This window comes from Pholcus phalangioides, unplaced genomic scaffold (assembly GCF_987345545.1).
Source record: "Pholcus phalangioides strain wild (caught in Gottingen) unplaced genomic scaffold, Ppha-v1.0 ptg000036l_1, whole genome shotgun sequence".
Lineage (NCBI taxonomy): Eukaryota > Metazoa > Arthropoda > Arachnida > Araneae > Pholcidae > Pholcus > Pholcus phalangioides.
Genome location: NW_028301623.1, coordinates 984916 through 997780, shown reverse-complemented (window position 1 = coordinate 997780; position 12865 = coordinate 984916). Strand labels below are relative to the sequence as shown.

Sequence of the window (12865 nt, the reverse complement as noted above, 5' to 3'; positions counted from 1 at the left end):
AAATCCTAATTTCCCTCAGTGAAACTTCATAGTCCCATAATATTTTTTACAACCATTATTTTGTGCTTTGCTTCCTTAAATTTTGAAACCAGGGATCTTTGATACCCTATCCCCCATTGCAGTGTTTCTCTTACTTTGGGGTCCTCAGAGAGACTTCGGCGGGCCGTGAGCTTGTATGAAAAAACAATTGACTCATTGTTTTTACATTGCTATACAGAGTATAATTTTTTAAAGGAGTTCGTGGCCTTCATTTCATAGGCACGGGAGAGGGTCCGTGAAATTTATTTTCCTTGGAACACAAAACATTAAGAACCGTTCCACTGAAAGAGAAAAATAAAAAGGCCATAAAGAAAAAATTGTTCAAAAATATAACTGATATAAAAAATGAAGGGAGTTTATAAGGTACCAAGCCTCCATTAAAAAAGTCAAATTGCCAGCTTAGGAGGGGTGAACCAAAGCTGGTTAAAGAGTAAGCGTTCCCACAATGCATTGAAGGTAGGCGCAATAAAAACTAGTGTGAGAGGCGAAATAAGCGCGAGCACCTTGGCTTAGCCACGCCCATGTCTATTTTGATTGACACTCCACTTTCAAGGCTAGGTCCTCCACACACACACACTACGGTAAATATCATGTCTTAAAACCAGCTTTGGTCAACCTTTTACCGGCCGAAATTGAAGCTAACCTGCTGTCTTTCGGAAAGCGAAAGAAATGAGCCCATTCAGTTCTTGAACTTCTTTCACATCCTAAGAAGCAACTCGATGCTCCACCACTCGCCATATCAAATAACGTCAAAAAAATCAACAAAGGTAACGATTAAAAACTCGACAAAAAAGCAACGAGATGAAAAAAAATAACAAATATAACTTCAAATCCGGCATTACACTATAAAAAGTTGATAAAAGTTCGTTTATAAAACTTGATAAATGCAACCAATTGGCGGATTAGCTAAGTTGGCTTGAATGTAACAGATGTGCTAACATTCTTCAAGTTTTATAAAAGACTTTCGTCAAACTTTTATAGCGTAATACCGGCTCAAGAAAGAAATTTGATCCTTAGAAGGGCCTTTTGAAAATTAAATAAAATTTAAGGATGAAATTTAAAATAAGACGAAAATGATAGAAGAGCGAGCACCTGACAAAATATGGAATTCGCGACCTGTTTTTCCATAGCAACTATGACGCCTTTCTCTAGATAGGTCTGGCGCGGAACCAACACTTCACTACATGAACAATAATAAACCCCTTTCGGGGTCCCAAAAATTTCCTTAAGCTCATTTATGTTGCTCCTCTCCACGGTAATCTTTAGTAAAAGGCGAAAGATTAGCTCGAAGGTTGAAGAGAAGCCAGAGCATACGCATTTATGATTTGAGAAATTATATCAATATTGTTGCCTGAAGAAAAGTTTAACCGTCAATATATTTTTGCATAAACGGAAATAACTATAATATTTTTATTTATTGTCTATGTTTTTTTACATGTTTTCTGGATAAAATCTTTGCTTTTTTGTTGAAAAATGTTATAATTATTTGTTTCATCAAGAACATGTGCCTAGCATCTTCTCCCTAGATGGCAGCACATTCATATTGAAAACATCGTTTTGAATATGAAATAAGTATAGAATAGTGTCTCTCAACTTTCTGGAAACAAGCACCAGTAAAACGTCTGAAACAATATGACGCACCACTTGTGTCTCGTATTAAGAGATATTCCTGTAATTCCACAAATTTGTCCCATTTTTTTTCAATGATACTTATTTGAATTTGTAATATAATCGCGAATACAAAGTGTTTTCATAATATAAATTATATGATAATTATGGCAAAAATTATAAATATTCATCTCGCATATTTAACGTCACGTTTGACATGTTTCTTTTTAAAATTTTTATTACGGTTACTTACTTCTAACAATGTTTTTGATGACAATGGGTGATGTCTCGAATTTAACGTATTCGTTTATAAAAGATACCGGTTTACCGTATTTTTCTCAACGAAACATGGTCAATGATCATTTGAATATTTTTTTCGTGAAATATATTTTTGTTTATTGAGATTTGTACCAGCGGCCCTTTATTTCCACGCCCTTCAGCAACTGCAGCAGTAATTAGCAAATTGCATTTAAAACAATAAATTACAATTTTTTGGGAAAATTTAGTGATAATCCGTATTTAGGGGGATAAAATGAAAAAATTGTCACTTCTCGGCCATTTGGCTGAGATAAATAAATTGTCGGTTCTCTGGCATTTGGCTAAGATAAATGACAAATTGTTGCTCGCCCATTTGGCTGAGATATATAAATTGCCGCTTCTCGGCCATTTGGCTAAGATGAAAGACTTACGGCTTCTCAGCCATATAGCTGATATAAATCACTTACCACTGTCTGCCGTATAGCTAAGGTGAATCCGCTTCCCGGCAGTTTGGCCAATCGGAATAACTTGACATTTCTCGGCCATTTGGCTAAGATAAATAAACTGTCGCATCTCGGCCATTTGACTAAGATAAATAAATTGTCACTTCTCAGCCATGTGGCTGAGATAAATAAATTGTCGCTTCTCGACCATTTGGCTAAGATATATAAATTGTCACTTCTAGGCCATTTGGCTGAGAGAAATAAATTGTCGCTTCTCGGCCATTTAGCTAAGACGAAAGACTTACTGCTTCTCAGCCATATAGCTGATATACATAAGCCTATATACCAAATCTATATTACAACTTATATACACCGTATCTAAAAAGGGTGCATGGCTACTAGTACCTACAGTTTGCCACTTTCCAGTACCCAACGCATTTTACTGGCGAATCATTTCATTTCATACCGTGTACAGCCCAGGCTCTATTGACCATTTTACGTTGTTCCTAGAGGCATACTTTGAATTAAAGAAAATATCCAAATAGCGTGTAGAACTCGTATGCATCATTCATGTTGCAAGGGTGGCGCTTCACTATTTACGGCTGCTGATTTCTTGGAGCTTTGCTTCGCGGCCACTTGCTCACAATTACGAACCGACATACCACGCCAAATATATTTATTTGGTACACAAAACATACGCGAGAAAAATGCATGTTGTACGACTTGTCACCACGACGGTTAGAATTCGACTCACTATTGCCAGTTTACAAAACTAATAATGAGATTAATTGATAAAAAAAGAAATAAATAATTAAAAACGATCACCGATCGTTCAAAGGGGTTGTATAGTTATTTAAAATGAAAAAAATTTACTTTTCAAACGCAGACTTTGTGCTTAAAAAAGCCAATGAGAGATATTATTGCCCTGTCTCTCCCGATGACAAAAAAATCATCGTTTATAAGTGCAAGATTCGTTGAGATCTTCAAATTCAAAGAACGGAAAAAAAGTTTGGGGGAAAAAATACTGTTGGCGGCCTGTGGAACTGATTTACTTGAGAAGTGAGGACTAATGAAGAACCATGGCGGAGCTATGTGTGGAGGCTCTGACGCAGTGGTTCCCGACCTTTCTTAGGCCATGCCCCGTCAAAGCATCTCTGAAATCCTAATTTCCCTCAGTGAAACTTCATAGTCCCATAATATTTTTTACAACCATTATTTTGTGCTTTGCTTCCTTAAATTTTGAAACCAGGGATCTTTGATACCCTATCCCCCATTGCAGTGTTTCTCTTACTTTGGGGTCCTCAGAGAGACTTCGGCGGGCCGTGAGCTTGTATGAAAAAACAATTGACTCATTGTTTTTACATTGCTATACAGAGTATAATTTTTTAAAGGAGTTCGTGGCCTTCATTTCATAGGCACGGGAGAGGGTCCGTGAAATTTATTTTCCTTGGAACACAAAACATTAAGAACCGTTCCACTGAAAGAGAAAAATAAAAAGGTCATAAAGAAAAAATTGTTTAAAAATATAACTGATATAAAAAATGAAGGGAGTTTATAAGGTTCCAAGCCTCCATTAAAAAAGTCAAATTGCCAGCTTAGGAGGGGTGAACCAAAGCTGGTTAAAGAGTAAGCGTTCCCACAATGCATTGAAGGTAGGCGCAATAAAAACTAGTGTGAGAGGCGAAATAAGCGCGAGCACCTTGGCTTAGCCACGCCCATGTCTATTTTGATTGACACTCCACTTTCAAGGCTAGGTCCTCCACACACACACACTACGGTAAATATCATGTCTTAAAACCAGCTTTGGTCAACCTTTTACCGGCCGAAATTGAAGCTAACCTGCTGTCTTTCGGAAAGCGAAAGAAATGAGCCCATTCAGTTCTTGAACTTCTTTCACATCCTAAGAAGCAACTCGATGCTCCACCACTCGCCATATCAAATAACGTCAAAAAAATCAACAAAGGTAACGATTAAAAACTCGACAAAAAAGCAACGAGATGAAAAAAAATAACAAATATAACTTCAAATCCGGCATTACACTATAAAAAGTTGATAAAAGTTCGTTTATAAAACTTGATAAATGCAACCAATTGGCGGATTAGCTAAGTTGGCTTGAATGTAACAGATGTGCTAACATTCTTCAAGTTTTATAAAAGACTTTCGTCAAACTTTTATAGCGTAAAAGCGGCTCAAGAAAGAAATTTGATCCTTAGAAGGGCCTTTTGAAAATTAAATAAAATTAAAGGATGAAATTTAAAATAAGACGAAAATGATAGAAGAGCGAGCACCTGACAAAATATGGAATTCGCGACCTGTTTTTCCATAGCAACTATGACGCCTTTCTCTAGATAGGTCTGGCGCGGACCCACCACTTCACTACATGAACAATAATAAACCCCTCTCGGGGTCCCAAAAATTTCCTTAAGCTCATTTATGTTGCTCCTCTCCACGGTAATCTTTAGTAAAAGGCGAAAGATTAGCTCGAAGGTTGAAGAGAAGCCAGAGCATACGCATTTATGATTTGAGAAATTATATCAATATTGTTGCCTGAAGAAAAGTTTAACCGTCAATATATTTTTGCATAAACGGAAATAACTATAATATTTTTATTTATTGTCTATGTTTTTTTACATGTTTTCTGGATAAAATCTTTGCTTTTTTGTTGAAAAATGTTATAATTATTTGTTTCATCAAGAACATGTGCCTAGCATCTTCTCCCTAGATGGCAGCACATTCATATTGAAAACATCGTTTTGAATATGAAATAAGTATAGAATAGTGTCTCTCAACTTTCTGGAAACAAGCACCAGTAAAACGTCTGAAACAATATGACGCACCACTTGTGTCTCGTATTAAGAGATATTCCTGTAATTCCACAAATTTGTCCCATTTTTTTTCAATGATACTTATTTGAATTTGTAATATAATCGCGAATACAAAGTGTTTTCATAATATAAATTATATGATAATTATGGCAAAAATTATAAATATTCATCTCGCATATTTAACGTCACGTTTGACATGTTTTTTTTAAAAATTTTTATTACGGTTACTTACTTCTAACAATGTTTTTGATGACAATGGGTGATGTCTCGAATTTAACGTATTCGTTTATAAAAGATACCGGTTTACCGTATTTTTCTCAACGAAACATGGTCAATGATCATTTGAATATTTTTCTCGTGAAATATATTTTTGTTTATTGAGATTTGTACCAGCGGCCCTTCATTTCCACGCCCTTCAGCAACTGCAGCAGTAATTAGCAAATTGCATTTAAAACAATAAATTACAATTTTTTGGGAAAATTTAGTCATAATCCGTATTTAGGAGGATAAAATGAAAAAATTGTCACTTCTCGGCCATTTGGCTGAGATAAATAAATTGTCGGTTCTCTGGCATTTGGCTAAGATAAATGACAAATTGTTGCTCGCCCATTTGGCTGAGATATATAAATTGCCGCTTCTCGGCCATTTGGCTAAGATGAAAGACTTACGGCTTCTCAGCCATATAGCTGATATAAATCACTTACCACTGTCTGCCGTATAGCTAAGGTGAATCCGCTTCCCGGCAGTTTGGCCAATCGGAATAACTTGACATTTCTCGGCCATTTGGCTAAGATAAATAAACTGTCGCATCTCGGCCATTTGACTAAGATAAATAAATTGTCGCTTCTCGACCATTTGGCTAAGATATATAAATTGTCACTTCTAGGCCATTTGGCTGAGAGAAATAAATTGTCGCTTCTCGGCCATTTAGCTAAGACGAAAGACTTACTGCTTCTCAGCCATATAGCTGATATACATAAGCCTATATACTAAATCTATATTACAACTTATATACACCGTATCTAAAAAGGGTGCATGGCTACTAGTACCTACAGTTTGCCACTTTCCAGTACCCAACGCATTTTACTGGCGAATCATTTCATTTCATACCGTGTACAGCCCAGGCTCTATTGACCATTTTACGTTGTTCCTAGAGGCATACTTTGAATTAAAGAAAATATCCAAATAGCGTGTAGAACTCGTATGCATCATTCATGTTGCAAGGGTGGCGCTTCACTATTTACGGCTGCTGATTTCTTGGAGCTTTGCTTCGCGGCCACTTGCTCACAATTACGAACCGACATACCACGCCAAATATATTTATTTGGTACACAAAACATACGCGAGCAAAATGCATGTTGTACGACTTGTCACCACGACGGTTAGAATTCGACTCACTATTGCCAGTTTACAAAACTAATAATGAGATTAATTGATAAAAAAAGAAATAAATAATTAAAAACGATCACCGATCGTTCAAAGGGGTTGTATAGTTATTTAAAATGAAAAAAATTTACTTTTCAAACGCAGACTTTGTGCTTAAAAAAGCCAATGAGAAATATTATTGCCCTGTCTCTCCCGATGACAAAAAAATCATCGTTTATAAGTGCAAGATTCGTTGAGATCTTCAAATTCAAAGAACGGAAAAAAAGTTTGGGGGAAAAAATACTGTTGGCGGCCTGTGGAACTGATTTACTTGAGAAGTGAGGACTAATGAAGAACCATGGCGGAGCTATGTGTGGAGGCTCTGACGCAGTGGTTCCCGACCTTTCTTAGGCCATGCCCCGTCAAAGCATCTCTGAAATCCTAATTTCCCTCAGTGAAACTTCATAGTCCCATAATATTTTTTACAACCATTATTTTGTGCTTTGCTTCCTTAAATTTTGAAACCAGGGATCTTTGATACCCTATCCCCCATTGCAGTGTTTCTCTTACTTTGGGGTCCTCAGAGAGACTTCGGCGGGCCGTGAGCTTGTATGAAAAAACAATTGACTCATTGTTTTTACATTGCTATACAGAGTATAATTTTTTAAAGGAGTTCGTGGCCTTCATTTCATAGGCACGGGAGAGGGTCCGTGAAATTTATTTTCCTTGGAACACAAAACATTAAGAACCGTTCCACTGAAAGAGAAAAATAAAAAGGCCATAAAGAAAAAATTGTTCAAAAATATAACTGATATAAAAAATGAAGGGAGTTTATAAGGTACCAAGCCTCCATTAAAAAAGTCAAATTGCCAGCTTAGGAGGGGTGAACCAAAGCTGGTTAAAGAGTAAGCGTTCCCACAATGCATTGAAGGTAGGCGCAATAAAAACTAGTGTGAGAGGCGAAATAAGCGCGAGCACCTTGGCTTAGCCACGCCCATGTCTATTTTGATTGACACTCCACTTTCAAGGCTAGGTCCTCCACACACACACACTACGGTAAATATCATGTCTTAAAACCAGCTTTGGTCAACCTTTTACCGGCCGAAATTGAAGCTAACCTGCTGTCTTTCGGAAAGCGAAAGAAATGAGCCCATTCAGTTCTTGAACTTCTTTCACATCCTAAGAAGCAACTCGATGCTCCACCACTCGCCATATCAAATAACGTCAAAAAAATCAACAAAGGTAACGATTAAAAACTCGACAAAAAAGCAACGAGATGAAAAAAAATAACAAATATAACTTCAAATCCGGCATTACACTATAAAAAGTTGATAAAAGTTCGTTTATAAAACTTGATAAATGCAACCAATTGGCGGATTAGCTAAGTTGGCTTGAATGTAACAGATGTGCTAACATTCTTCAAGTTTTATAAAAGACTTTCGTCAAACTTTTATAGCGTAATACCGGCTCAAGAAAGAAATTTGATCCTTAGAAGGGCCTTTTGAAAATTAAATAAAATTTAAGGATGAAATTTAAAATAAGACGAAAATGATAGAAGAGCGAGCACCTGACAAAATATGGAATTCGCGACCTGTTTTTCCATAGCAACTATGACGCCTTTCTCTAGATAGGTCTGGCGCGGAACCAACACTTCACTACATGAACAATAATAAACCCCTTTCGGGGTCCCAAAAATTTCCTTAAGCTCATTTATGTTGCTCCTCTCCACGGTAATCTTTAGTAAAAGGCGAAAGATTAGCTCGAAGGTTGAAGAGAAGCCAGAGCATACGCATTTATGATTTGAGAAATTATATCAATATTGTTGCCTGAAGAAAAGTTTAACCGTCAATATATTTTTGCATAAACGGAAATAACTATAATATTTTTATTTATTGTCTATGTTTTTTTACATGTTTTCTGGATAAAATCTTTGCTTTTTTGTTGAAAAATGTTATAATTATTTGTTTCATCAAGAACATGTGCCTAGCATCTTCTCCCTAGATGGCAGCACATTCATATTGAAAACATCGTTTTGAATATGAAATAAGTATAGAATAGTGTCTCTCAACTTTCTGGAAACAAGCACCAGTAAAACGTCTGAAACAATATGACGCACCACTTGTGTCTCGTATTAAGAGATATTCCTGTAATTCCACAAATTTGTCCCATTTTTTTTCAATGATACTTATTTGAATTTGTAATATAATCGCGAATACAAAGTGTTTTCATAATATAAATTATATGATAATTATGGCAAAAATTATAAATATTCATCTCGCATATTTAACGTCACGTTTGACATGTTTTTTTTAAAAATTTTTATTACGGTTACTTACTTCTAACAATGTTTTTGATGACAATGGGTGATGTCTCGAATTTAACGTATTCGTTTATAAAAGATACCGGTTTACCGTATTTTTCTCAACGAAACATGGTCAATGATCATTTGAATATTTTTTTCGTGAAATATATTTTTGTTTATTGAGATTTGTACCAGCGGCCCTTTATTTCCACGCCCTTCAGCAACTGCAGCAGTAATTAGCAAATTGCATTTAAAACAATAAATTACAATTTTTTGGGAAAATTTAGTGATAATCCGTATTTAGGAGGATAAAATGAAAAAATTGTCACTTCTCGGCCATTTGGCTGAGATAAATAAATTGTCGGTTCTCTGGCATTTGGCTAAGATAAATGACAAATTGTTGCTCGCCCATTTGGCTGAGATATATAAATTGCCGCTTCTCGGCCATTTGGCTAAGATGAAAGACTTACGGCTTCTCAGCCATATAGCTGATATAAATCACTTACCACTGTCTGCCGTATAGCTAAGGTGAATCCGCTTCCCGGCAGTTTGGCCAATCGGAATAACTTGACATTTCTCGGCCATTTGGCTAAGATAAATAAACTGTCGCATCTCGGCCATTTGACTAAGATAAATAAATTGTCGCTTCTCGACCATTTGGCTAAGATATATAAATTGTCACTTCTAGGCCATTTGGCTGAGAGAAATAAATTGTCGCTTCTCGGCCATTTAGCTAAGACGAAAGACTTACTGCTTCTCAGCCATATAGCTGATATACATAAGCCTATATACTAAATCTATATTACAACTTATATACACCGTATCTAAAAAGGGTGCATGGCTACTAGTACCTACAGTTTGCCACTTTCCAGTACCCAACGCATTTTACTGGCGAATCATTTCATTTCATACCGTGTACAGCCCAGGCTCTATTGACCATTTTACGTTGTTCCTAGAGGCATACTTTGAATTAAAGAAAATATCCAAATAGCGTGTAGAACTCGTATGCATCATTCATGTTGCAAGGGTGGCGCTTCACTATTTACGGCTGCTGATTTCTTGGAGCTTTGCTTCGCGGCCACTTGCTCACAATTACGAACCGACATACCACGCCAAATATATTTATTTGGTACACAAAACATACGCGAGCAAAATGCATGTTGTACGACTTGTCACCACGACGGTTAGAATTCGACTCACTATTGCCAGTTTACAAAACTAATAATGAGATTAATTGATAAAAAAAGAAATAAATAATTAAAAACGATCACCGATCGTTCAAAGGGGTTGTATAGTTATTTAAAATGAAAAAAATTTACTTTTCAAACGCAGACTTTGTGCTTAAAAAAGCCAATGAGAAATATTATTGCCCTGTCTCTCCCGATGACAAAAAAATCATCGTTTATAAGTGCAAGATTCGTTGAGATCTTCAAATTCAAAGAACGGAAAAAAAGTTTGGGGGAAAAAATACTGTTGGCGGCCTGTGGAACTGATTTACTTGAGAAGTGAGGACTAATGAAGAACCATGGCGGAGCTATGTGTGGAGGCTCTGACGCAGTGGTTCCCGACCTTTCTTAGGCCATGCCCCGTCAAAGCATCTCTGAAATCCTAATTTCCCTCAGTGAAACTTCATAGTCCCATAATATTTTTTACAACCATTATTTTGTGCTTTGCTTCCTTAAATTTTGAAACCAGGGATCTTTGATACCCTATCCCCCATTGCAGTGTTTCTCTTACTTTGGGGTCCTCAGAGAGACTTCGGCGGGCCGTGAGCTTGTATGAAAAAACAATTGACTCATTGCTTTTACATTGCTATACAGAGTATAATTTTTTAAAGGAGTTCGTGGCCTTCATTTCATAGGCACGGGAGAGGGTCCGTGAAATTTATTTTCCTTGGAACACAAAACATTAAGAACCGTTCCACTGAAAGAGAAAAATAAAAAGGCCATAAAGAAAAAATTGTTCAAAAATATAACTGATATAAAAAATGAAGGGAGTTTATAAGGTTCCAAGCCTCCATTAAAAAAGTCAAATTGCCAGCTTAGGAGGGGTGAACCAAAGCTGGTTAAAGAGTAAGCGTTCCCACAATGCATTGAAGGTAGGCGCAATAAAAACTAGTGTGAGAGGCGAAATAAGCGCGAGCACCTTGGCTTAGCCACGCCCATGTCTATTTTGATTGACACTCCACTTTCAAGGCTAGGTCCTCCACACACACACACTACGGTAAATATCATGTCTTAAAACCAGCTTTGGTCAACCTTTTACCGGCCGAAATTGAAGCTAACCTGCTGTCTTTCGGAAAGCGAAAGAAATGAGCCCATTCAGTTCTTGAACTTCTTTCACATCCTAAGAAGCAACTCGATGCTCCACCACTCGCCATATCAAATAACGTCAAAAAAATCAACAAAGGTAACGATTAAAAACTCGACAAAAAAGCAACGAGATGAAAAAAAATAACAAATATAACTTCAAATCCGGCATTACACTATAAAAAGTTGATAAAAGTTCGTTTATAAAACTTGATAAATGCAACCAATTGGCGGATTAGCTAAGTTGGCTTGAATGTAACAGATGTGCTAACATTCTTCAAGTTTTATAAAAGACTTTCGTCAAACTTTTATAGCGTAATACCGGCTCAAGAAAGAAATTTGATCCTTAGAAGGGCCTTTTGAAAATTAAATAAAATTAAAGGATGAAATTTAAAATAAGACGAAAATGATAGAAGAGCGAGCACCTGACAAAATATGGAATTCGCGACCTGTTTTTCCATAGCAACTATGACGCCTTTCTCCAGATAGGTCTGGCGCGGACCCACCACTTCACGAACAATAATAAACCCCTCTCGGGGTCCCAAAAATTTCCTTAAGCTCATTTATGTTGCTCCTCTCCACGGTAATCTTTAGTAAAAGGCGAAAGATTAGCTCGAAGGTTGAAGAGAAGCCAGAGCATACGCATTTATGATTTGAGAAATTATATCAATATTGTTGCCTGAAGAAAAGTTTAACCGTCAATATATTTTTGCATAAACGGAAATAACTATAATATTTTTATTTATTGTCTATGTTTTTTTACATGTTTTCTGGATAAAATCTTTGCTTTTTTGTTGAAAAATGTTATAATTATTTGTTTCATCAAGAACATGTGCCTAGCATCTTCTCCCTAGATGGCAGCACATTCATATTGAAAACATCGTTTTGAATATGAAATAAGTATAGAATAGTGTGTCTCAACTTTCTGGAAACAAGCACCAGTAAAACGTCTGAAACAATATGACGCACCACTTGTGTCTCGTATTAAGAGATATTCCTGTAATTCCACAAATTTGTCCCATTTTTTTTCAATGATACTTATTTGAATTTGTAATATAATCGCGAATACAAAGTGTTTTCATAATATAAATTATATGATAATTATGGCAAAAATTATAAATATTCATCTCGCATATTTAACGTCACGTTTGACATGTTTTTTTTAAAAATTTTTATTACGGTTACTTACTTCTAACAATGTTTTTGATGACAATGGGTGATGTCTCGAATTTAACGTATTCGTTTATAAAAGATACCGGTTTACCGTATTTTTCTCAACGAAACATGGTCAATGATCATTTGAATATTTTTCTCGTGAAATATATTTTTGTTTATTGAGATTTGTACCAGCGGCCCTTCATTTCCACGCCCTTCAGCAACTGCAGCAGTAATTAGCAAATTGCATTTAAAACAATAAATTACAATTTTTTGGGAAAATTTAGTCATAATCCGTATTTAGGAGGATAAAATGAAAAAATTGTCACTTCTCGGCCATTTGGCTGAGATAAATAAATTGTCGGTTCTCTGGCATTTGGCTAAGATAAATGACAAATTGTTGCTCGCCCATTTGGCTGAGATATATAAATTGCCGCTTCTCGGCCATTTGGCTAAGATGAAAGACTTACGGCTTCTCAGCCATATAGCTGATATAAATCACTTACCACTATAATAACTTGACATTTCTCGGCCATTTGGCTAAGATAAATAAACTGTCGC

At 36.1% G+C, this 12865-nt stretch overlaps 4 non-coding genes across 4 annotated transcripts; all 4 read right to left on the bottom strand.

The window, feature by feature from the left end:
* Positions 1-1235: 1235 nt before the first annotated feature.
* On the bottom strand, positions 1236-1351 carry LOC149066004 (U5 spliceosomal RNA). The gene has a single exon (XR_016195581.1). It is a non-coding gene; the product is annotated as a U5 spliceosomal RNA (small nuclear RNA).
* A 3389-nt stretch (positions 1352-4740) lies between these two features.
* Positions 4741-4856, bottom strand: LOC149066003 (U5 spliceosomal RNA). The gene has a single exon (XR_016195580.1). It is a non-coding gene; the product is annotated as a U5 spliceosomal RNA (small nuclear RNA).
* A 3353-nt stretch (positions 4857-8209) lies between these two features.
* Positions 8210-8325, bottom strand: LOC149066002 (U5 spliceosomal RNA). The gene has a single exon (XR_016195570.1). It is a non-coding gene; the product is annotated as a U5 spliceosomal RNA (small nuclear RNA).
* Positions 8326-11673: 3348 nt separating this feature from the next.
* On the bottom strand, positions 11674-11789 carry LOC149066001 (U5 spliceosomal RNA). The gene has a single exon (XR_016195579.1). It is a non-coding gene; the product is annotated as a U5 spliceosomal RNA (small nuclear RNA).
* Positions 11790-12865: the final 1076 nt, after the last annotated feature.